Source organism: Sorghum bicolor, chromosome 5, assembly GCF_000003195.3.
Source record: "Sorghum bicolor cultivar BTx623 chromosome 5, Sorghum_bicolor_NCBIv3, whole genome shotgun sequence".
Classification (NCBI taxonomy): domain Eukaryota; kingdom Viridiplantae; phylum Streptophyta; class Magnoliopsida; order Poales; family Poaceae; genus Sorghum; species Sorghum bicolor.
The window spans coordinates 40929255-40956241 of NC_012874.2; the positions used below are offsets into that span (position 1 = coordinate 40929255).

A 26987-nucleotide genomic window follows, 5' to 3' on the forward strand; every position below is an offset into this window, starting at 1 on the left:
TAGTTGATGTGATGCTTGTTTGTTGCTTGAGTTTTGTGTTTTTGAGTGTGCTAGGTTTCAGAAATGCGTTTGGACACCGTCCGGTCCTTCCCGAGAATTTTTCAAAACTTTTTCGGAACTTTTTCCCAATTTCCTATAGCAAAAGTATAATTTTTGGACGCTCTAAAATTCTTTTTCATGGACACCAAAAACTTTATCTAGATTGATCAACTCTCAAAATATCTCTAAAAGTTTTCTTTTAATTTTTAGAATTTTGGAAATATTTTTTAGGGATTTAAAATGATTTCAGCTTTTTCTGGAATTATTTTGGAACTGAAAATGATTTATTTAAAATCCCGAAATTAATAATTTTTGAAACCTTTCCAATCCCTAGACCTATATATATGTCGGCGTAGCCCTCGACGCGCTGATTCCAGAAGTACAACCCTTTTTTCGAGCCGCCGTTCGTAGCGCCGCAGATCCATCGTCGAAGTTTTAGATCTCGTTTCCGGCGAACTTTTCCGGCGAACCTTCGGCGAGAGTTTCCGGCCATCTCCGGCATCCTCCACGAAAACCGTCACCATCCCGAGGTTCGTCTCATCGTCCTCTGCACCGGCACATCATTTGTTTCGCAAATCCATGTCCGTATGGCCGAGTCCCCTTCCCATCTCTCTTTTCCGGTGAACCACCCATGAGTAACGTTCTCCTCCTTGTTTTTTCGGTCATCTTCGCTAGGGCCGCGACCCCCTCAGTGAGGCACACCTGCAGGTCCTATCAGCGCCACTATACTGTGCCCTCTGCCCGCTCCTCTTCGCACGCGCGCCTACTAGTAAGAGCAGGATTGGCTGCTGCCGCTCCTCTGCAGACCGACACCCTACTGCGAACCACGTCCTGGCCACGGGCCTCAAGCTTGGTGTCGCGCCGCCGTGGCCTTGCACTGCTGTGGCGTGCGTTCGACTGGCCAGGCCCCTCCCCTTCTCTGCGTTGTGCAGCAGCAGCACCCCCATCGCCATCAGGGCCACCATGTTCACGTCAAGATGAAGAAGAGGACAGAGGTAGAAGATGCTTTTATTTACGGAATTGCCATTCATTGTTTAATCTCCACCGTTTAGTCGTTTTAACTCCGTTTCGAGTCGTTCAAGTTGCGTTAGATTCATATCATCATGTTCGTTTCGAGTCGTTCAAGTTGCGTTAGATTCATATCATCATGTTCTATGCAGTAGCGTAAACACTTATTATATGGCTCGTTTATAAATTTATTATTAATTTAACTATAATTTGTTTAATATTTATTTTATAACTTTCTAATTAAAAGCCACCTACGGTTGTATTTTGGTTCTCGTTGCGTAAGATCGTGTCGACCAAACCTATATGTTAATGGTGGTGTTTAGCAAGTCTCACATGTTTGAAATTTATAATTTAAATATTAATTTGATTAAATTTTATTGAGTGCCTCTTTTAATTAATTAAAAGTAATTTAGGTTTATCTCCAATCTCTTATGGATAATAAAATGTTAACTTGATTAACATCAACTTTAGTGTGTCTTTATCAATTATAGTTTGTTTAGTTAAATATGAACCATGTAATTAATCTGGTTAGTATTTATCTAATATCTTTTTGGATTAAAAGTAACTTATGTTTATAATTTAGATCTTTTATAAATAAATAAATGCTAACATTATTAATATCAATTTAAAGGATTCTTTATTAATTATAACTTGTTTAGTATAAATGCAAGCATGCCATGATTCGATTAGATGCTCTCACTTGCTTTATGCTTCCTAAATGATAAATGTTTAAATGACTTAAATGATATATATATATATATACCTTTTTATTTATAAATAGAATATAATTGGAACTATACTTTGTCTTTTATAATTATAGTTTGTTTAATTTCACTTTATGATTTATGATATTTCTCTTAAAAGTCTGTCACCTCTTTTCATCAAATAAAATAGATCAAGCGAATAGTCGTCTTCTCCGTTTCACTTCGAGCCTCGATAGTCGTGTCCGTTTAACGATAGCTCTGTTCTTAATCGTTCTTGCGTTGTCACGATCGTAGCAATAAGCTGTGTTGTTTAGTGCGCTCTTTTAAGCTTTTCTTTTGATTGATGCTTGTTCTTAGTCGTGATTGTTTGTTTGTCTGTTTGTGTTGCTTGTTTGCTACGAGTAGAAGAAGCGTGGTTCGTCAGCAGTGAAGACCAGGAGCTAAGGACCGACGGTCGAAGCAGAAGTTGGAGATCAGAAGAAAGAAGCCAAAGAATTCTGAGCAGATATACACTGGAAAATAAAGGCAAGTGCAGACACCGTTTGATCATTTTGAACCTACTCATTAATGTCATTTACTTTACATGCATGTGTCCAATGAATGCAAACCCTAAGGACATGACTAGCTTTACTTACCATTCCTTGTTCACCTAGGGTTATGTATGTGGGTAGTGTAGGCTATACTAGGTTTGCTTAGCTACTCTACTCATCTTACACACATGCTTAAACAAGAATTACTCTCTACTTAACTTGATGCTTAAACTGTGCTGAACCTTTGGTCACTGCGGTGATGGCGATGTTGGATGCTTACGAGCATCGTGATGATGGTGGTGACAGGGGGAGCGGGTACTGTTGGTGGTCCGGTTTGCCGGGCGTACCCGTCTCTTCTCTCCGTAAGGACTTAGTCAGGGAGCGGCCTCCTGGGACTTACAGTGCAGCTCCAAGCTATATGGCTCTGGCTTGACTAATTAGCAGGACCTCCACTAGTAGGGTGTTACTTTCCGGGTAGGCGTGAGGAAGTAACTTGGGTAATGAATATTAAGTTGTCGGTTGATCGGTACGCCATGGCTATGCGTATCGACTGTCGAGCGCCCCGGCGAAAACTTGCGAGTGGCATCCTATCAGTTGGACCCTGTGAAAGGTCTCGTAGTGAGACCCTGCCTGCTCACCTTGGCAGTGTTTTGGGGAGTCATGACCCCGGGCAAATGGGAATCACGACTTGGAGTGAACGTGCACACCTCTGCAGAGTGTAAAACTGATATATCAGCCGTGCTCACGGTCACGAGCGGCCCAGACCCTCACTTGATGAGCAAATTGGATTCACTGGATACTTGGAGATGGAACTTGGCGAGGTTGCTACCTCATGTTTTGGCGGGATGACTATTCCGTGTTGGCAGGATTGCTATCCTGTGTTTATAATTGGGGTTAATCCCTGGACTACTATAATAATTAGGAAAGTCATTTAAAAGATGCTAATTACTACTTACACTAATTAAGGGTTGGGTTTATGCTACTCATAATTAGTAGTAGGTTGTTCTAATAATAGTCATAATTAAAAATGACCAACTAAAATGCTACCGCAGTCAAACCAAGTCAGCTTTACCTTATTTTAAGCCTTGCATGTCATTACTTTCCGTCTGTGCTTGCTGAGTTCGACATGAACTCACCCTTGCTATTTTCCCCCACACCCTCAGTGTGTAGTAAAGTGCTGCTCAGAAGAAGGATAAAGATGTCATGGAGTTTTCTAGAAGCTTATGAGAAGTGCTTGGCGTACGGAGCCCCCAGTCAACCGTCCCTGAGAAGAATGGAGCCTAAGAAGTTTAGCTACTGTTTCCGCGTACTCTGATGTTTTGTAAGTGTTATTATAAATATGTTTTCCGCTATATATAATATTGTTTCTGATATTTCTATTCTTTGTTGTATGTGTGGACTTCCTGGGCACACATATGACGACTCTGGTCTTATTTTAAAAGCCAGAGTGTGACAGGAACTTAGACCCTGGCACCATGTGCCTACGTCACCTACTACTAGGCTCGGGGACTAAGTGGGCACACTTCACCTTGCGGTAAATATGCTTGCTTTTTGAAAGTCTGTACTTTTCAGAAAAGTAAAGTGGGCACACTTCACCAAGAAAGAAATCTTTTTTCTCAAGAGCACCATGCATTCTTCGAACAACCGACTTCTTCGATGCTGATGTTGGTCAACTGGTTTTCAAGATTGGTCGAAATACCATTGCAACTATTTGGGCGATCTTTCTGGTAGTCAAAGATGTCAAGTCTTGCTGGTCGAAGAAGCTCAGGACGGCGTGTTACATCACAATACATGGTGCTCGGGGACTAGCTGTGGGGGTATAAACCCCTATACCCTTACGGCTAGACTTGGGCAAGGAGGCTTGGCCCATCACGAAGACAGTCTGAGGCTTGATTCAACTGCTCGGAGTTTCGCCCGAGGAAGCAAGACGTGGAGATCAAGTCGGATTCTAGTCGGTTAGAATAGGAATTGATATTGTACTATCTATGGCAATTGTAACCGACTAGGATTAGTTTCCAGATCTGTAACCCTGCCCTCTGGACTATATAAGGAGAGGCAAGGGACCCTCCTAGGACATCTCATCTCAACTCAACACAATCCACAACAATACAATCAGACGCAGGACGTAGGTATTACACCCACACGGCGGCCGAACCTGGATAAAAACCTTGTCTGTGTCTTGCGTCACCATCAAGTTCGTAGCTTGCGCACCGCCGATAAACTACTACCGTGGGTATATCCCAAGGTAGACTGCCGACTAGCTTTCATCGACAGGCGGAGGCTTGGGTGTAGTCCTTGTGAATCCTGACTGGAGCTGGATGTGGAGCTGGAGTACCACGTGCTGGAGTGGAGCGTGAAGTGGAGGTGGACTGGCCCTGCGTACCAGTCCTAGGGACGGCCTAAGTACGAGTGCGAGTCGACCTCCTGAGGCGCTGCTCTTGCTGCTGTGCCTCTATCGGGCCCTCTGCCTCTGTCTCTGTCTTCGGGTCCTCCTGTGCTGACTCTTGGACGGCAATCCGGAAACGCTGACCTCCTAGCATGATGGTGCCAGGTGGAGTCCCGTGTAGCGCCTCAACCTCAAGAACTGCACGCCTCTGTTGTGGCGTGAGATCGGCCCCAATCCTCAGGGCACCTAAGCGTCCACCTCTCTCTGCTGCCTCAGCTGCTGCTGCTACTACCTTGGCCACCTCGGTGTTGACAGTCCTTAAGTACCAAATATAATCATCAAATAAATAAAGAAAAGGATCCAAATACAACCAACACCCAGACTTAGGGTTTTATCTGACAGAATTCCATGAGTTTTGGTGTTTGTCTATTTTTGCTGAGGGTTATCAGGAAATACTGAGGAAAGGCCCACACGTCGGGTTTACATAGAGATATTAACGTGTGCGGCAATTTTCTATCATCTAGAAGACTCCAGAAGCCACGCGAACGAACAGGAGGCCAAGCGAGCCCGGGGGCAGGGCGCCCGCCCTCCCCCCTAGGGCGCACGCCCTGCTACAGGAGCCAATCAGGTTCCGCCTCGCGGATTATGCTCCACCGACCTAAATGATTAAGGAAAACCGTGCGATTAAGGTCGGTTTGATCCGATGGCCCACGTTCATTTGGAAGGGCTATATAAGCAGGCTTCCTGGCCCCTGGAGAGGATATCTCTTCTACAGAATCAGAGCTAGGGTTTCAACTATTCATCCAAGTAGAGAGGATCCCTCTAGTTCATCTAGTTCTAGTTCTAGTTCATCTAGTTCTAGTTCTAGTTCTAGTTAGTTCTAGTTGTAATCTAGAAAATAGGGAGAGAGAAGAGGAGAGCGGAGGAGGAGCCGGATCTGTCGGATCTTCCTCAACATTATACTTTTGCAGCAACTGATTCGTTCTTCATCGTTCTCCAAGTTCTTCAATTCATAATTCCTGAGTTCTTTAATTACTTTTTATGTACATTCAAGTTATTTATTGGATTCTCGCTTGCATCAAGTGCTCTAGTCTTTGCAATGCTAGAGTAGTAATTAATTGATTAGACGTGGTGTTTAGTCTTGCAATTACCTGGAATTGCACCCAATCCTGCGGATTGTTGTGGTAACCCTAGGGTAGTGACAGCCCTAACGGTCGACGTATTCCACCTCGTTCGGATCGGTGTTTGTACGACCATAGTCAGAGATTCCTAGCCCCCTTCTCATATCTTTCTGTGGTTAGTGTTCTAATGTCCCGAAATAAATAATCTTTGAAGTAATTCTTGATTCTTAGATCAACTAGAGAACTCTCTGGAAACTTCCTCTCTTCCCACCAAAAATAATTATATAGTTATCCTTGGGCGATCTTGAATCTTAATTAATACACTCACGTTCCCTGTGGAAAATCAATACTCTGGAATACTCCCGGGTGAGAGCAACATCGGTATCCGTGCGCTTGTAGATTTTTCTGTTTGCGTTTAAAATACCCAACAAGCTCTCTGGCGCCGTTGCCGGGGAACGGTAGCTGTGCTAGTATAGAACAAAGTCGTCTGTGTATCCTTTTTATTTTCCTTTTTTTACCACACTCACCTTACCATTTTCACCATACCACATGGATTTCACTCCTATATATAAATTCTTTGCTCCAAAGGGTGAGTTATTAGAGCCACCACCATCATCACATCCAATTCTTACAGATGGCTACGACCTCGGCCCTGATCTAATAGCCATGATTCAGGAGCAACCTGTTACAGAACCGTCCAATTTATAAGAATTCAAGTGAATTAGCGACCACGAGAGCAGTCAAGCCAATGGACTTGAACCCATATAAACCAGAAAGTCCGACGAAATCTCAAAAGACCTCGATTCAACCAACATACAACCAAGATCGTACATGATCAAGCATCGCCATCATAGATTACATACATTCACCATAAAATATAGTTTTACAACACATCGGAGTTTAAACAAAGTTATTACAAACCAGTTCAGTAGCGGAAGCAAGTAGTTTTGAACCACACACACACTTGGTTTAATTACATGCCAGATTCATAGTCAACCCAACAAAAGCATAACCGAAGGTAATAGAAGTGATCATGCCCATGATCTACTCATCGTCCGCAGCCGGATGATGATAGGTAGCACAGTAGCCGTGATAAACGACATCATCTGCAACAAGGGTAGATAAAATCCTGAGTACGAGAATGTACTCAGCTAGGCTTACCCGTCATGAACCAGAAATAAAGTGACACCACGGAGTATGCAAGGCTAACATTTGTGGCTGGTTTGACTCACATTTTTACATAAAAAGCTTTAGTTGTGAGTAACACATTTATAACCTTTTCAGTAGCAAGTTAATTACTTTGATCAGCTATCCTCTAGATTAGCACCTGTTCTAAACATACACTTGAATATTAAGCATCACAATAATAACCATATCTGGATTATCACATAGCCATCATCATTCTCATCACAACCATCAGGTTTATTTAGTGAGTTCTACGTTGCCGCTGCTCGAGTCAAGTTCTCACTATCCGGGAGAGACGGCGATTCAAATCGATTCCTATCCAGCTGGAGGGGTATTCCTAGCACTCACCCAAGCATACTTCATGAGGGCAGCTCGGATCACCTTTAGCACAACTCCGGACCAAGTCGCGGGTCCGTTCAGCGCCGCACCCCCAGGGACCGCCAATGTGCCAGGGCAGGACTCTAACCTGACACCTGGGCTTACGCCATTGACTCCCTGTGTTGACGGTCCTTAAGTTTCAAATTTACTTATCAAATAAACAAAGAAAAGGATCCAAATGAAATCAACATCTAGACTTAGGGTTTTATCTGACAGAATTCCACGAGTTTTGGTGTTTGTCTATTTCTGCAGGGGGTTATCAGGAAATAAGGAAGAAAGGCCCACATGTCAGGATTACATAGAGATATCAACCCACCGCGCAATTTTCTACCATCTAGAAGACTCCAGAAGCCACGGGAAGGAAGCGGAGCCCGAAAGGGGCCAGGCCCAGGGCGCCCGCCCTGAGGACCTGGGCGCCCGCCCCCCTCTGGACTCCGTTCTGGACTCTCTTCGCACACGACGTTCCACCGACCTATTGGATCCAGAATAACATAGTACCACCTCGCCTATCGACCCAAAAACGCATAGAAGGGGAGGACTATATAAGGAGACCCCCTCTAGCCCCTGGAGGAGACAAGAAATTATCATAGAGATTGAGGGGTGCCCTCGAAGGAAAACCTCTTCTCTAAATAATATTTCTTTTTAGGCTTAGCAACCAATGTAAAGTAGAAATAGATCTTCTAGTTTCTACTAGATTGAGAGAGATAGAGTTGAGGTGTGGATCGGAGGAAGGCCGGCCTGTCGGTGTCTACTTCGAGTTGTACCTGCGGGATCAAGCCTCCTAACCCGAGGCTTGCTTCTAAGATTCTTCAGTAATTCGACTTCTAATACTAGTAAGTTCTTGTTTTATTGTTCTTTGGTTTATGAGTTTACTTTAATCCTCTTCCGGTTGAGTATTAGAGTAATCACTTGTTAGCGTAAACGTGGTGTTTAGGCTAGGGTACTCATAGATATCCCCTGACTAGCTGGACCGTGGTAGTAGCGAGGAACGTGACATTTCCGAGTTACCTTTGCAGATCACATCTCGTTAGCAGGACGGGTAGGTTTATAGGTGCGGGTCGAACATCCTTTGTGTTGTCTAGATTCCGTGAGCCTCCCCAATAGAACAGTAGATCATCCTTACCAAGGTTAGAACGAGACTAAGGTTGCAGTCTTCTCTATACATCACTCACATCGAGAGACATTCTTTGTAGCCTAAAGGGGTAGTAGCAATAGATTTGGTTAGTCAGATGCACCCTTTCTCCCAGTGGTAAAAATATAAATACGATACTCTGGAAAACCTCCCGGGTGAAATGCTCACCGATATCCGTGCGCTTGCGGATCATTTTCTAATTGCGTTACCAAATATCAACACCCTGCACATCCTTGCTACCAACCGGGATGTGCACTCATACAGAACGGGGTATCCGTCCTGAGTTGGACTCGTAAGCTTCGCGGTCGGAACGACTTATCCGACCAACTAAGTGTTAGGCATGCGTTCAACATGACACGAGGACGTACAACGTATTGGTCCTTAAACGACATAGACGGGGATAGATTCACACCCAAGACCTCCATGCCTTGTTGATGCACTATCGTCATACCGCCCGGTCTCAAATTTATTATTAGCACATGGTTATCTCCACGATAGCAAATATAGCCAACCGTGATCAAGTATCCACCTATCTCTTGCAGGTGACAGGAAATCACCCGGCTTCTACCAAGCTAAGCATGGCTAAGCATCATTTCGATCCTGGACCTACTTAGGTAAGGTATAAGGTGGACAAGGTAGTTAATTATGCAGCAAGGGTGTCATATCAACGCCTAACACTTAATGCAACAATACATAACCATAGTTAATTGATAGCTGGACATGATAACAAAATAGTAGGAGTCTTATAATGCTCCGGGGCTTGCCTTCAACGTAGGTAGAGGGACGATGGTCAGAACACTCTGGTAGATCTTCTTCCTCGTCAACTCCTTGAGGTGGCTCCCCCTGCTGCTCCTCCTGCTCGGGTGGTACGAACTCCAAGACCGTCACGCCCTTGGTTAAACCTAAGTATGCATGACAAGGTGATAAATATAGGGAATGCACATATGATGCATGATGTTATGTAGACCAGCCAAAGGAACATAAAACATGGTGCAAACATGAGCATAAGCTTCTAATATTAAGAGAATCATGAACAACAAGTAAGTGCATACTTCTTCTCTACTAGAGAGGCTTACTAGACAAGCTACTCAGCGTTAGCTATTCACACTTAGCCACTGGTGTCATGGACAGATTAGCTAGTCACAAGTTTCAGTTATAACTTAGGCTCCAGTTGACCAAACCAAGCAAGTAAACACTTTCTGGAAAGCTTAGCAAATTTCCTACAATTCACTTTTAAACATCTTAAAAAGATTCCCAACGAAATAGGTTGAAACAGGCAAAGTTTGCTGGCTGTCCTGGAAAATCCAGAGAGCAAGCACTTCGCAGCAGCTTCTTGTAATCTTCACAACTCTTAAACTACTCGGTCAAATGTCACGAAATTTGGACACAAGGTAGATAGGTAAGCTAACTACAATTTTGTTATAGAGAAGTTTTCCAGAAAACTCAACCTCCAAGCAGTTCTTAAACAATTGCTATCAGCTGCACATAATGTGCTCTAGGAAAGACATAATTAGCAAAATAATATTTGAACCCATGCTAAGAATGTAACATTGGTTCACACCAAATGCACCAGTAGATAGAACATGTCTAAGAAACATCATAAAACATCATGGCAAGGTTTAAACTCATTTCTATCTTCACCTTTTCCATTTATTTAATTATTAAGATGATTTAATGAGCATATATTACGAGTGTTCCAAAAATGCTACTAAAATTACAGCAAGCTATCTATGCTACCACAAGGTTACTGTAAAACATTCAGAGCACTTGCACATGCAGATTGTGAGGTACAAAAATGACAAGCTAACAAAAGCATTAAAGGCATAAATGTGAAACCCTATCAAAAAGTGTCAAACAACAGATTCCAGATTTTTCTTAGCTTTGTTTACACATGATTACATCACTCAGCAAGTTTCAACATAAAAGGAGTGATAATCTATTTACTAAAAATACCATAAGAAACCCCTATTTAAACAAGATTTATTTATAACTTCACTAACAGACATCCAAAAATCATGATAAAACTATCAGAGCCTAATCATGTCATAAGTAACAACATCCTAAATTTGCATGGCCATCAGACTCGCAGATCTCAAGATATATTTACCTCCTATTTTATCAAGATAAAATCATATCTATTTATTTCTGCAAAAACATGGCATGTTTTATATTTTTAATAAAAACTACACTAACACAAGAACCTAACAAAATTGGAATCACTTCATTTGGACTTGTCTAGCCCAAGTTATGATTTTTTCAAAAACAACACAGGATCTGCTAAACAGTAAACCAGAGAGGAGAGGGACAGAGGCTGACAGGTGGGGTCTGCTGACAGACGGGACCCACGCGACAGAGAGACAGGAAGCAGAGACGAGCTCGTCGCTGGCGAATCTCGACAACGGTGGGGTCTTCGGGGAAACTGAGGGCATCTACGCATTCCTCTCCTCAAGGCGAACTCGTTGACCTACTTTGCTCGCGCTCTACTGGACCTTAGGGTGCTCGCCGTCGCGAATGGCGGAGCGGCGGTGCTGTGCGGCATTACACCGGCGAACTGAGGCAATGGCGGCTCAGTAGAGGTTGTGGACGAGCAAGAGTGAAGCAAGGCCAAGCTATAGGAAGAAGAATCATGGCTAGAGGTGAACCAGAGAGGTCTGGCCACGTCGCCGGTGATCTCTGCGAACTCGGGCGAGGTGGAGCTTGCGACGGAGTTGACAATGCGGCCTCACCAGTGCTCAGCTAAGGGAAAGAGGTGGACGTCGATGTAGAGGACGTCAAGGCGGAGCTCTAGGTGGGCTAGCTTGGCCGGAGACGCGGTGGAGAGGCCAGAAGAGCTTGCCGAAACGCGGCGGAGCTCACCGAGGACGAAGGCGGGCGAAATACAGAGCGCTGGAGGGGTGAATGGCGCGTCTGAGGCGTCCACCCGGTGCGTGGTGACTTGTGGACGATGTTGGGGCTGACAACCGGGGTCACTGTCGACGTATGGCCCATAGGTGGCCGGACACATGGCGGCGTGCGAGCTCTGTCCAACTGAAACGTTTTTTTGAATCTCCTGATTGCAGTGACTGGAACTCTAACTTCGTCGACGTTTTACTGGAGATTCACTCATTGGTTTTGGCTCGTATTTGTTCCTTTAGGTAGAGCTACACATGATCTAAAGGTTTCCTTACAGGATCAAAGTCTAACTCGGCCTGGATTTTAAACCACAAAGCTCCAAAGTACCCCATGTCGAAAGTGCAGAATTCAAAACTTAGCCAAATTCGGCTAAGTATGGAAACAGCACTGGTTTCTGGCTTGTAGGCCACGTTTGGTTAGGTTCCAAGCATTTTCATAAAAAGTCATCAACATAACTTTTGTAGCTTATCAAATTTACTACAACTTTGCTTTAGTTGTCATTTACATGCAAGGTTTCTAACACTGGTTTCATAAAAGGTCTTTCAAAAGAGGTTTAGGGGGTCAATTAGGACAACCTAGGGCAAACCATGACTTAGGGGCATTTTTGGGCAAAACCTCCAACATAAACTTTGTTCAAAATGTTATTCTAAACATGATTAAAGTATTCTGGAAGACAATGTGCACATATATGCTTTGGTCACAAATTACTGTTGATATTTGGTAACGCAATTAGAAAATGATCCGCAAGCGCACGGATATCGGTGAGCATTTCACCCGGGAGGTTTTCCAGAGTATCGTATTTATATTTTTACCAGTGGGAGAAAGGGTGCATCTGACTAACCAAATCTATTGCTACTATCCCTTTAGGCTACAAAGAATGTCTCTCGATGTGAGTGATGTATAGAGAAGACTGCAACCGTAGTCTCGTTCTAACCTTGGTAAGGATGATCTACTGTTCTATTGGGGAGGCTCACGGAATCTAGACAACACAAAGGATGTTCGACCCGCACCTATAACCCTACCCATCCTGCTAACGAGATGTGATCTGCAAAGGTAACTCGGAATTGTCACGTTCCTCGCTACTACCACGGTCCAGCTAGTCAGGGGATATCTATGAGTACCCTAGCCTAAACACCACGTTTACGCTAACAAGTGATTACTCTAATACTCAACCGGAAGAGGATTAAAGTAAACTCATAAACCAAAGAACAATAAAACAAGAACTTACTAGTATTAGAAGTCGAATTACTGAAGAATCTTAGAAGCAAGCCTCGGGTTAGGAGACTTGATCCCGTAGGTACAACTCGGAGTAGACACCGACAGGCCGGCCTTCCTCCGATCCACACCTCCACTCTATCTCTCTCAATCTAGTAGAAACTAGAAGATCTATTTCTACTTTACATTGGTTGCTAAGCCTAAAAAGAAATATTATTTAGAGAAGAGGTTTTCCTTCGAGGACACCCCTCAATCTCTATGATAATTTCTTGTCTCCTCCTGGGGCCAGAGGGGGTCTCCTTATATAGTCCTCCCCTTCTATGTGTTTTTGGGTCGATAGGCGAGGTGGTACTATGTTATTCTGGATCCAATAGGTCAGTGGAACGTCGTGTGTGAAGAGAGTCCGGAACGGAGTCCAGAGGGGGGCGGGCGCCCAGGTCCTCAGGGCGGGCGCCCTGGGCCTGGCCCCTTTCGGGCTCCGCTTCCTTCCCGTGGCTTCTGGAGTCTTCTAGATGGTAGAAAATTGCGCGGTGGGTTGATATCTCTATGTAATCCCGACATATAGGCCTTTCTTCCTTATTTCCTGATAACCCCCTGCAGAAATAGACAAACACCAAAACTCGTGGAATTCTGTCAGATAAAACCCTAAGTCTAGATGTTTATTTCATTTGGATCCTTTTCTTTGTTTATTTGATAATTAAATTTGATACTTAAGGACCGTCAACAAACTCCCCCAAGCTTACCTCTTGCTCGTCCCTGAGCAAGGATGAACTCAAGAGTTTCTGCAGTGGTTTCATTTCTTAGAAGTACACACGCATTTAAGCAAGATCTCATCTCTGAGTTAGAATAAACTGTTAAGACTTAAAACTTACTCATTTTACCTTTCGCCATGGGCCTTGTAACGTCACTTGTGTCTTGAGCAGTTAAAAGATAGAACAGTCAAGTCAAGCACCATGTATCTTGTTCTTTGATCAACTATAGCTCTGGAGTTTTTTGCAGATTTTCAAATAAAACTCAGAGATTCCTTGTATAATTCTCTCTAGTCTCTCTTTTGTGGTATTTTTGGATCCTTACCAAGGCAGTGATGGTATATGCCTTCTCTCAAGATATGTAGTATTTGTGGTATAAGGCATAGTGACATTGCCTTCTCTCTCACCCTACTCTAATAAGGCTTTAATATCTGGAGCTCATAGGTGGGAGATAAAATATACATACTTACAAGACATTTATTGCATAGTCAAACCATGGATCCAAAGAAACAAATCAATAAGCCAAATCAAGATGTGCATGTGTGGCGAATGAATGGTGTATGGTGATGATGGTGATAACAATGGTGAAAACAATGGTGGTGGAAGTCTAATTCTACTTTTGCTCTTTGAGGGGATACATACCTTCCTTGCTTTTGAAACTTTATGAGGAGAATGAGATGCTCTTCTTTTTCTTTTCTTCGAGGTTCCGGGCACTTGCCCCTTTTTATTTCTTCGTATATTATTTATTTTTATTTATTTTTCTTCTTTTTTTTCTTTCTAGAGCACTCATCTCCTGAAATAATGTAGCAAGTGGTAGTAACCAAAATAACTGGAGCATTTATTTCATAGGGAATAACAGGGATAGGAAAATGTTTTTTGGCTATTCTCTCCCGGATTAGGAGTAGAATAATTTTGGGTAAAACTGGAGATGGAAATGAGTGGATATATGTGGATGGTACTTCCGGAGTAGAAGTAGCATATATGAGTGAACGTGCAAGTGAATCTTGATTTAACCACATGACAAGCTCCTAAGGGTCTACACAGCTTGACCACACTCAATGCTCATAAGCAGTAAATAGTAAATGTGTGGCTCAAGGTCTAGCAAGCATGTATATATGGCTATGGTAGGAATTTAAACTCTCATCATACAGGAACTCATCATGCAATATTTTAAAGATTTTCAAAGATAAAATTCTCTAGAATTCTAGCATCTCTAGGAACAGATAAACAGCAGCTCAACCTTCCCATATCGTATCCGATAACAACTTAGACTTCAGATCAAGTTTTCATCCCACAAGTTTAGGTCTAGAGCAAGCCTTAAATTATAACAGTTATATCTAAACTTGAGAGAGAACTTCAAATTTGCAAATTAGGCAGAGCAACTATTCATCATATCCATGCTTAAGTTTTATTATTAAGATTCAGATTAGCATAGCCACTTTATTAAACACACTAAGCAAAAGATATATAAGCATAAAATCTTTATTTGGTTTTTCATAGTTATGTGTATTTATATTCTAATATAGTATAAAGATAGATAGAAATACTTATCGAGATAAATGGGGGTGCTCTCCCCTAAGCTGAATTTTGACGTAATTTCTCTTGATGTAGCTAGCAGGTGGCAGAGGTGTGTTTGAAAGTCAGCAGTATTTTGACAGCGATTAGAATGTCCTCCGTCTGCTAGTCTTCTTGATTCTTAAATTCTCTTGGCAAGGCGTTCGGTGTTTTTTAAGTCCTCCGAACGGGACTCTCCGTTTTCTTAGTCGTCCTGAGGTTCGTTGGGTGGCGTAGTCGGTACTTCCGGCAGCGCCTCCTCTTCATTTATAGTTATCTTCATTTTCCATACCTGACTCGGTGTTACGGTCTCCTCAGGACAGTTCTGTTCAAGTTGTATGTCTTCAGTCCTTATCACTTCTCCTTCGTAGTCTACCCATCCGTCCTTGATGATTTGCCTCCTCTGGTTGCGGTTGCGTTGTCTTCTTCTTGTCCTGACATGCTTAGAATCTTCAACTATATAATCATTAAAGTAGTGGCGTACCTTTCTCAGAGGCGAAGTGCATGTGGACTTCTCCGGTTCCAATATAGATAATGGCTTTGATAGTGTTTAGGAACGGTCTTCCAAGGATGGTGGATGGATCATACTTGTCTTCTCCCATGTCAATGACCTGAAAATTGTTTGAAGCTGAATGTATCTTGGTTGTAGGGGCATGGTTCCATGCAGGAGCTGATAAGTGACTGCGGCCATTATGTTGTCATCAGATCCGGTGTCGTAGAGTGCCTTCTGAAAAGAGTATCCATTGTTTGTGCATTCGATTCTTGGAACACCAGGGTCGTCCTTCTTGATCAAGAAAGGTGACTTGAGTCGACGATCTTGACCTCCTTGAGCTGCAGTGACCATCTTAGCTGACTCGGTCCACATTTGCTTGTTCCTGTTCCTCCTGTTGGTCCTCTTCCTTGGTTCATGTCGGGATTGCTCTGAAGTTTGTGTAGTCTTGTTCTTGAAGGAAAATCTCCTTCTTCCCCTTGATGTAGAAACTGATCTTGGCAGCATTAGCGTAGATGACAGCTCTGGTGTTTGGGAATGGCCTCCGTAAGATGATGGGTGCCCTCTCCTCAGTACCAGTCTCTATCACCACGAAGTTTGCTGAAGCGTACAAGGTACCAACTCGGACACAGAGGTTCTTCAATATTTCCTTTGGGAAACTAAGTGTCTGATCTCCATTGTGTTTGTGCTCGTAGATCCCGGTTCTTCACTTGGTGGAATCTAGGAGTTGTAAAACTCCTCCATGTTTTGTTTGAAGTGTACCTGTTCATAGAGACAAGGCAGAGATCAAGTGCATGGGCCCTGTTGGTGGAAAACACCAACAGAACCAAAAGTGTATTTGTTCTTCTCTAACCTTAAGCATAGTGAGCAAGACAAAGTTGATGGATCATGAGTGTAGCATTTAAAACATTTGTTAGATCAGATGGCTCAACCTAATGGAAAGATAATCTATCTATATTTATGTTTTGTTTATATCTTCCAAAGATTGAATGTGCAACATTTTAGCTTATATGATTAGGAGTGTGGGATCACGAAGGTAGTACTAAGAACAAAGATTAAAGGACTAATCATGTCGAATTAATTGGGTTGGTTAATTTGGAGTTATAAATCATACATGTTTGTCTCTTTATTTATGTGAATGCTAGAACCAAGGAGAAGCTTATAAAAGTGATAGTCAAGTACCTTAAAATGTTACCTTAGTTGAAGAGTGACGGTACAGTATTACCTCGTCGAAGCTTTCCTTTCTTAGCGGTTGTGCATCGTGTTTGTGGCACCCTCCATGAATCATCTCTTATGAGCTACGTCTTTCTTGTGCAAATTGTTTAAACTTCATGTGTCACTTTCTTCATCTCAAATGTGAGTTTATCTCAGGACTTCCCAGGTTGATATTGAAAGTTTTCCTGCAGGGGTTAGTCCAAAATATACCAATATCTACTCAAGCAGTTTTTAGTTCAGTAACCAAACTAGACTCCATGTCTAATCAGATTAAGGAAGGCTATTTAACCTAAGCACCACGCTTAATTTAAATGCCATTGGAAGTGTGACCAGTACTTCCAAACTAACACTTACTAGGATAAACAAAGGTAGCATGATGGCTTTTATAGAGATCTACTCAAGTGGAGATGAAGTAGTGTGATTATTTAACAAATTGAGCATGTCTCAAAGGTAAGGACAACCAACATGGCAAAGGATGTTTTATGTAAAGTACTCCCCCAAGCTTGAATTTTGCAAAATTCAAGATTGGATGAATTTAATTTAATGTTGCATGATGATTGGTTGGGCATACCTTGCGCTTGTCATTCATCCGATCTTCTTGCTCTAATCCTGAAAAGGTTAGTGGCAAGAATACCCGAAGGAATATTTCTACAATTATCTCATATGCTCAATACACAAGGCAATGTTGCAAATAATTAGAAGTTCATGTTACGATCTGATAAGTGCTTGTTTAAGGACGCTAAGCTTGTCCTTGGGGAACCGTCAATTAACTCAACGAGATCTGCAATATTTATTATAGACATATGCATCGACAACCGCCCTTTTAAAGTTTTTATAAATAGAAAAGAAGAGGGGGTTGGAGATCTCAAATATGGTAAGGATGGAGAGACAAATTGATTGGAGAGATGTTTTATATGAGCAAGGACTGGGTGAGGTATTTATGAAATAACTTCCATGCTCACTTTTGTTTCTCTCATTCTCAAACTCCAAGGATGATTCTTCATGAATGTTTAAAATTCCTCTAGGATTGTCTCTCAAGTTTGTTTTATCTATCCATTCAATGGTGATAGCACATGGATTTTTAATGCCCTCTAGCCATTGATGTTGCTCTTCTCGATCCTCCTTCTTATGCATGGGATGTCTAGAGAGATTCATATGATTATCGGGAGGTTTAAGAGAAAGAGCATAGTAGAATTTATTAAGCTCAAGGAAGGTGTGGATAGCCGAATTATGGGTTTGAAATGTTTGGAAATTTGCTATTGAAACTTCCTTTCCTTGTCTGGGAGATGATTCCTTCTCTATTTCTAAGATTTTTCTATGAAGACTAGTACAAGAAGGATGTCCACGAATGAAGACATACCTTCCTTTACTAATAGATAAAGAAAGAAGGACTCTACCAAAGGTTATATAATTAAGACCAATGTGAAAATATTCAGGAAAAACATGGTCTTGTAGGGCTAGGTCTAAACCAGAATTTATAGAAAGATTAATAGATTCCCTAGGTGTAGCTAAAAGTGCATTATCTTCTTGATTAAAAGATAGGACCTCAGCTATAGAAAAGGGTTGGTTTTGACCTATTGCAATCAACTCCGGACACAGATCATAATTAGGGGCAGGACGTGTTGACTCCCATGGTCTATGGCTGGTCTCCGAAGGTGCAAAGAATTTAATAATAAGTATGGAATTTGAGTTATCCATAAAGATAAAAACAAAAAGATAAAAGAATAAAAGTATAAAAGTATAATACAAGATAATAGCAAGATTCAAAGTTATCTCAGCAAACCGTCTTTCTCCCCGGCAACGGCGCCAGAAATGCTTGTTGATATTTGGTAACGCAATTAGAAAATGATCCGCAAGCGCACGGATATCGGTGAGCATTTCACCCGGGAGGTTTTCCAGAGTATCGTATTTATATTTTTACCACTGGGAGAAAGGGTGCATCTGACTAACCAAATCTATTGCTACTATCCCTTTAGGCTACAAAGAATGTCTCTCGATGTGAGTGATGTATAGAGAAGACTGCAACCGTAGTCTCGTTCTAACCTTGGTAAGGATGATCTACTGTTCTATTGGGGAGGCTCACGGAATCTAGACAACACAAAGGATGTTCGACCCGCACCTATAACCCTACCCGTCCTGCTAACGAGATGTGATCTGCAAAGGTAACTCGGAATTGTCACGTTCCTCGCTACTACCACGGTCCAGCTAGTCAGGGGATATCTATGAGTACCCTAGCCTAAACACCACGTTTACGCTAACAAGTGATTACTCTAATACTCAACCGGAAGAGGATTAAAGTAAACTCATAAACCAAAGAACAATAAAACAAGAACTTACTAGTATTAGAAGTCGAATTACTGAAGAATCTTAGAAGCAAGCCTCGGGTTAGGAGACTTGATCCCGTAGGTACAACTCAGAGTAGACACCGACAGGCCGGCCTTCCTCCGATCCACACCTCCACTCTATCTCTCTCAATCTAGTAGAAACTAGAAGATCTATTTCTACTTTACATTGGTTGCCAAGCCTAAAAATAAATATTATTTAGAGAAGAGGTTTTCCTTCGAGGGCACCCCTCAATCTCTATGATAATTTCTTGTCTCCTCCAGGGGCCAGAGGGGGTCTCCTTATATAGTCCTCCCCTTCTATGCGTTTTTGGGTCGATAGGCGAGGTGGTACTATGTTATTCTGGATCGAATAGGTCAGTGGAACGTTGTGTGCGAAGAGAGTCCGGAACGGAGTCCAGAGGGGGGCGGCCGCCCAGGTCCACAGGGCGGGCGCCCTGGGCCTGGCCCCTTTCGGGCTCCGGTTCCTTCCCGTGGCTTCTGGAGTCTTCTAGATGGTAGAAAATTGCGCGGTGGGTTGATATCTCTATGTAATCCCGACATGTAGGCCTTTCTTCCTTATTTCCTGATAACCCCCTGCAGAAATAGACAAACACCAAAACTCGTGGAATTCTATCGGATAAAACCCTAAGTCTAGATGTTGATTTCATTTGGATCCTTTTCTTTGTTTATTTGATAATTAAATTTGATACTTAAGGACCGTCAACAATTACTATCACATATAGCAAGTCACATAGCAAGTCAATCACACATGGTATACATAAGATGACATGTGATCATGATATGATGCTTATGAAGGAGCATGATGATGCTTATGTTGATGCATTGCTCATGGTTAACATGCAAGCTAACACTAGGAGTGTTACAGCCCTTCCCCCTTACAAAAATCTCGTCCCGAGATTTGAAAGACGTACCATTTTTGATAGAATGAGGGGTAATTTACTTGTAAATAGTCTTCCCTTTCCCAAGTGGCATCTCTTTCACTTTGACGGCTCCACAAGACCCTAAAAAGTTTAATCACTCTCCCACGAGTAACCCTTTCGTTGACATCAGGAACTTCCACAGGCTTTTCTTCATAAGATAGATCTGACTCCGACTTAAGACCTCCTGTTTCAACTCTTTCTTCGGGCACGCGAAGACACTTCTTGAGTTGGGACACATGGAATACAGGGAAGATAGCTCTCATTTCCGGAGGTAGCTGTACCTTGTAAGCTACTTTGCCGCTCTTTTCAATAATTTGGTAGGGTCCCATATACCTAGGGGTGAGCTTCCTCTTTACACCGAAGCGATTCACCCACTTCATGGGCGATACCTTTAGGTACACAAAGTCACCTACTTCAAACTCTAGTGGTCTTCTTCTTCGGTCAGCATAGCTTTTCTGCCTAGTTTGGGTGGCTTCCATGTGTTTTTGAATAACAAGAACTTGCTTTTCGGCTTCCTTGACAAAGTCAATTCCGTAGTACCTCCTTTCACCAGGTTCGACCCAGTTTAGAGGAGTTCTACACTTGCTGCCATACAAAGCCTCAAAAGGAGCCATTCGAATACTCTCTTGATAACTGTTATTGTAAGAGAATTCAGCTAAGGGTAGCCACTTCTCCCACGCACCCTTGGAAGAGATAACACATGCCCTCAGCATGTCTTCCAAGATTTGATTCACACGCTTAGTCTGACCCAAGGTTTGAGGATGGTGTTGACGGTCCTTAATGCTCACATTTAACCGTCAACTGATCATGGAAAAGGATCTAAATGGAAGCAACACCTAGACTTAGGGTTTTATCTGACAGAATTCCACGAGTTTTGGTGATTGTCTATTTCTACAGGGGGTTATTGTAACACCCCAGTGTTATGGTTGCATAAATCATGTGCATAGCATGAGCATCATCATCTACTCAAAGAATATCATGATCATCATCTATCTTGAGCCTTGTCATTCCATGCAAATATGTGATTTAAATTGTTTGAGTAGTCTTCCTATGCTTATGCTTGAGTGAACCATGCTTGTGTTTGTACTCTATGCCTCGGTAATTAGTTTATCTATGCTTAACTCAACCTTGGGAACAATGTTCATGTTGATCACTTCTCCAAAATAATCACTTAAGTCATACTTACACAAATAGGCTCTAGAAACCTCTTTTTCTTAGGCTTTTAAAAAGTGTTTCATAAATTGTTTTCATGTCAAAACTTTCTACAGTAAAGTTCTAGCAAATTTTATAAGGAACAAAAGTTGTTTTATGGCCATCTCATAAAAATGACCACAACTAGCTCAAAAGTGACCCACAAGGCAAAATTGGGGCTGTTTCCAACACTTAGAAAATTTTCTAAGTCTGGAATCGCTGCAGTTTGCTCGAGGGTGTGTTGTTCATCTTCTAGTTTGAATTCTAGAACGAATCAGACCTTAATCATGTAAGCAATGTTGGAGTACTCATGTAGCTATCCAGCATAGAGCAATTAGCCAGCAAAATCATCGAGTGGTTTAGGAGATAATCACTGGGCATAATCGGGTTGCAGTCGGGTTTGGGAACTGATTGAGGTCACCGTCAGACAGGGGAGCTCGCCGGTGACGCCGCGTGTCTGGACCTGTGGCGTCCATACGTCGCCGTTGGTCCCGCTCGTCAGTCCCCAGCGCGTCCTTCAGCTCGCCACGGCGCTCCCGGTCGTGTGGACAGCGTCATTCCACTCCCGGCTCTCTCCCTCTCGCGTGCGTCGTCGTCTCCGCGTCGCCGTCGTTGTTTCGGCGAGCTCGTGTGCGCGTGTCTCCGTGTCTCCAGCCAAGCAGCTCCGTCCATCGCTCCGCCGGCCTCTCCACTTCACCGTCGTCAAGTTGGCTGCAGCTGCCGAGCCTCGGTGAGCCCGCATTGCCTTCTCTGTCGCGAGCTTACCTCGCCGGAGCTCCGCCATGGCCACCGGCGTCGTGGCTAGGGCTCTGTAGTCCACCATTCTTCCTCATTCTTGTTCCAAAAGCTCCGCTAGGTCAAGCTGATGCTCGTCCGCTTTCTCTTCCGCTCTGTCTCCGGCCAGAGACGCCGGCGGTCGGCCGCGCACCACCGCCGTGCCGCCATTCGCGAGGGCGAGGTACCTAGGGTCCAGTAGAGTTAGGGTTTCGGGCACCGCTCGATGCGGATTGGAGAGGGGAGCACGACGGTGCCCTTGGTCGTCGCCGAGACCTCGCCGTCGACGAGATCTCCGGCGGTCAACTCGCGCCTCTGCTCTCGGGTCGCTGACATGTGGGGTCGGTTGACTCGTGGGGTCCCTCTGTCAGGCACTCTTTCTCCTTTGTTTGATTTAGGGTTTGAGCTGTTTTTGCAAAAAAAAATCATATCTCTAGTTCTAGTGATCCAAAAGTGGTGAAACCAATTTTGTGGTGTTCCTTGAGATGGCTAGTTTTTAATAAAAATATAAAATGAACCATGTTTTCTGGGAAAAATATTTATTAGGATTTAATCTTGTTTTTCATGGGTAAATTCATATCTTTTGTTATACGGCTCCTTTTGCCATGAAAATTTTATGGTAGTCTCTGTGTAGTACTAGAATGCTATGATAAATATTTCATGATTTTTGGAGTACTGCATCTGTGACATGTAATTTATGATTAAGATATGGCTTGTTTTCTTAATTAAATCATATAAAATAATTGCTGCTGATGCTGGTGCTCTACTTAGGTGGTAAACTTGTTTATGGTATTGTTAACATGTAAATAATCTGAAATCTGCTGTTTGACACTTTGTAAGCCATGTTTCTGAATTTATGAAATAAACACCTTGTCACATGTTAAATGCATATCTTTAATTTGGCATGCGCATTTTCTTTGAAATTTTTATGGGAATGTCACAATGCTATACATGTGCCTCTGTAATTTTTGTAGATTTTTCTGAGCAAATTTGCTAGTATCTTGTAATTAAGTCCTTTTATAGAATTAAATGGTTAAATGCATCATTATTAAATATCTAGGGGTTAACACATGATGATCTGGTAACCTTCTGATATGCTAGTGCTTATAAGTTATGTGGATGACACTGTTTATGTTTTGGCTATGTCTTTAAATAATTAATTGGTGGGTTAAAAGCTGTTCTGGACAGCAAGGAAGTAATTTAGCTTTTTCTTAATGATAACTGAGTTTTCTAGGAAACTTGTCTAAATCAAAGTTGTTGTAAACTTTATGAACTAGCTGTGGTTTAAATTTTGGGTCATCTGGCCCAGTAGTTTCAAAGTTCTAACTCTTCCAAGTTAGGTTCCAGAAATAGGTGCTTTCTGTTTTTCTGGGACAGAACCTGGAACTTTGTTTAAATGACTTGTTTAACTTATGAATCTTGCTGTGATGTTTAAAAATGATTTGTAGGCAATTTCATAAGCTTTCCAGAATGTCTTCACTCATGTTTGTTGGATCTGCCTAGCACTAGTTATGACCTGATTACTGAGCTATTCTTTGTGGCTGCTTGCTGTTTATAGGTTGTCTTGGTAGGTTTTGGCTAAGTTAACTTATCATCTTGTATGAACTTGTTATAACCCTTACTCCGTAAATGAGTGTCCAGTGAGTTTAATTATGTATCAAGCATTCATCCTTTAGTATGCACATTTTCTTATTCATTGAGCATGCAATAGGTGCATCGGACGCGACCGCTTCCTACGAGCTCCAAGTGAAACCCCGAAGGCCAGGAGGGCAACCAGGAGGTGGAGGTCCAGCAAGTCGGACTCGAGGAGCCCGAAGAAGAAGTTGAGTGCCCAAATCACGAGCCAGCTTCGTTCGTGAAAGGCAAGCACCGGAGCATTCTAAGTCTCCCTTTACTTTCGAAAGTTTACTTAATATGTTATATCTATTGATGCATTAAGTATAGGAGTTGTGATGAAACCTTTGCTGCATTTTACTCCATCCTTGACCAGATAACTTACCATACCCTGGTTGTAGAGTTAGGATCGAGTAGCAGCTTAGCCATGCTTTAATCGGTAGAAGTCGGGTGATTTCCTGTCACCTGCGCGATATAGGGTTATGTAGGATCACGATGGACTATATGTGCTATCGTGGGTGGAAACAGATTAATTTGACTTAAGCCGGTGGAGTTTTGCAAGGTTGTAGTAACTCCGTCTGTGGCAGCTAAGGACCGACCGTTGTACGTCCTCTTGTCATGTTGAACGCATGCCTGACACTTAGTTGGCTGGATAACTCGTTTCGACCGCGAAGCCGAGTAATATGACTCAGGCCGGAAGGTCGATAAGTATAAAGTGCGCACTACCGAAGGAAGTGCGGTGTGCGGGGGACCATTGGCGTAAGTCCAAAGGCAGGTGAGTTAAAATTCCTGACCTCCCTGGCAGAGTGGTAGCCCTGGGAGTGCGGCGCTTATCGGAACCGCGATTCCTGAATCGTACCAAAGATGACCCGTTGGCTCTCTGACGGGGGATGCTTGGGTGAGTGCTAGGAATACACCTTCAGCTGGATAGGAATTCGTTTCAAATCGCCATCTCTCCCGGTCAGTGAGAACTTGACAGAGCAGCGGCAAACGTAGCGTTCACTAAAGAACTTTGGTTCATGATAATGATGATAGCAAGGAAAAGTACATGATGAACTTGATATGGTTATTATTGCTTGTAATAATCAAGTGAAGTGCTTTAGTACAGATGCTAATCTAGTGGTAGGCTGATGATAAATAAATATGATGCTCTTACAATGATTTAGTTATAATAAAGGCTTTTGGCAAATGTTGAGTTAACCAGCTCTACTTATATATATTAGCCTTGCATGATCCTTGGTGTCTTTTATGTTTTACTAGACGGGTAAGTCTAGCTGAGTACATTCTCGTACTCAGGGTTTATTCCCACCTGTTGCAGATGATATCTTTTATGATGGCTTCTACAAGACCTGTCTCCATCCTGCTGGGGATGAGGACTAACCGTTGGGCACGGTTCTCTAACAAACTCGTACCTGCTGCTTTTGGATGGAGGGCATGAGACTCTGGCAATAACAAGAACTTGTGAACTGAACTTTGAACAAGTGTGTGTAATTATTTTGCTTCCGCTACTTCGAACATGTGTTGTAACAACTTAATAACTCTGATGTGGTGCCGCTTCGATGGCAATGAATGACTATGTAACATTCGCTGTGTTGTGCTGAATTATTACGATCTTGGTTTGTTGCAAGTTGGTTTGAAGTCCTTCGTGATTTCAATTGACTACCGGGATTATATGGGCTCAAGTTTGGAAACTCGATTGCTTGTCGATCATTTCTACACTTGAACTCTTATAATTTGGTCGGTTCTGTGACAGCTGGCATCGGAGCAAGTTCAGCATTATAAATGCAGCATTTGTGTATTTAATAACAAAAGAGCTTCTAAAGAAAATGGTAAATCAATACTTAAGTTATGCCAGTGGTCGAATCCTCCTTGCCCATATAAGGAGTATAGGTGGCTATTTAAGTACTGACTTGGGGGTTTTATTTTATGCATCTCCGGCAGTACTTAGGTATGGATGTGTGATGACCGCACTATGCTACCCTGTGGTCTAATGGTGGAGGTAGCCTTCATATGTGAATTAGTCACATATGTCGCTAGATTTAAATTATGCAATGTCACACCTATGCTCTAGTAAGTGTGAGCTGTGAGAGCATGATCGTCCAAACGACGGTCTAGGGGAGTGTTCACGGTGGTTTTCTGGAGTGGTTACATGTGAAAACCATGAAACCACGAAAGAAACTTAATTGGGGAGCATTTAATTTCTCGGGTAGCTGTGGTGTTATTGTTTGTGCATGTTGGGCATGTCCAAGCAATGTGCACTTAGTTTACTGCTTTCTTGAGTGATATATTGGGAACTATTGGGCTGAAATGAAGTTTTCTGCAGGTACTCTAACAGCGCACCAGTAAATCGCTAGTTATCATATCGAGAGACGAATGTATGCCACCATATATCCGTTAGAATATTAATTTTCTAAGTTTGTGAGGACGTACGGTTCGTGCATGCATCATGTCGCATTCAAACATACTTTCTGTCTACTCCTTCCCTTAAGACGTCCCCTTTCATGTCGCATCAAGTTGCTTAAAAATTAATCCTCTCTCACCCATGGTATTCCTAAACCTTTCCACAGATGGACGTGCCCGCTTCACCTCGCCCCAGTGACACTTTCTTGAGCGAGTTTGGCACTCCTACCTTGCTTTGGAGAGTGCTACAGTCTGTGGGGTATACTGAGCCACCTCAGTATTCTTGACGGGAGGTGGATATGACAGGAGAGTTGCAGTGGTTTGCTGTGCAGGGAGTTCTCCCTCCACATGGGGGCAGGCCTGCATGGACAGGGTGGACCTGTAACTCAGATGGGCAGACTCCTTGGGAAGCAGCTCAGGTTGCAGCCCAGACTATGCTGCTCAATATCTGTCAGAGGTTTGGTGATGAACTGACAGGAGGACCAGCGGCCTCCATTCCCCGTGCTGACCCAGCAGCAGCGGAGTGGAAGCAGGCTGATGGTTGTGCGTTGGTCCGAGGCAGGTGAGAGCGAGCAGAGACTTCCAGTCCTGCTATGAGTGCTATGATGGCTGTGCTCAAGCTGTTCAGTCAGCGAGAGGACACCTATACCCTGGTGATGGTGGCTGTTCGCCAGGCCCAGGAGATGCAACAGAAGGCTAAAAAGTGTGCTCGTAAGTTTCGCAAGCAAGCTAGGCTTCTGGAGCAAGCCTAAAAGGACCGCAATGACTGGGAAGTCATTGCGGAGTACCGTAGGCAGCAGTGAGTGAAGGCCATTAGGGAAAGAGATCATAAGCAGGATCAGATGAGTCAGTTGGCTAGAGAGAGGGAGACGGTGCAGGAGCACTTGGTGCAGGTTACTCGTGAGAGGGACAATGCACTCCGTGTGTCAGAGAACAGGCGCTGGGCTTGGGAGATGCACCGGATTCAGTCGCTTGAGCGGGAGAACTATCTGCAGGATCAGATTGAGGCTGGTCTTGTGGAGATTTACCGTCTCAACAACTTGCTACACCCTATTCCTCGCCCTGTGCCCGTGTATCCAGAGGTGGGACCTCAGGTGATTGTGGCCAATGATGATGGTATGGAGGTCGATGGACCAGCAGCGGTT

The 26987-nt window shown here is 43.1% G+C and overlaps 1 long non-coding RNA gene across 1 annotated transcript; it reads left to right on the forward strand.

Moving 5' to 3' along the window:
- Positions 437–2215, forward strand: LOC110435337. Its single transcript, XR_002452982.1, has 3 exons — positions 437–569; positions 715–1034; positions 2157–2215. It is a non-coding gene; the product is annotated as an uncharacterized LOC110435337 (long non-coding RNA).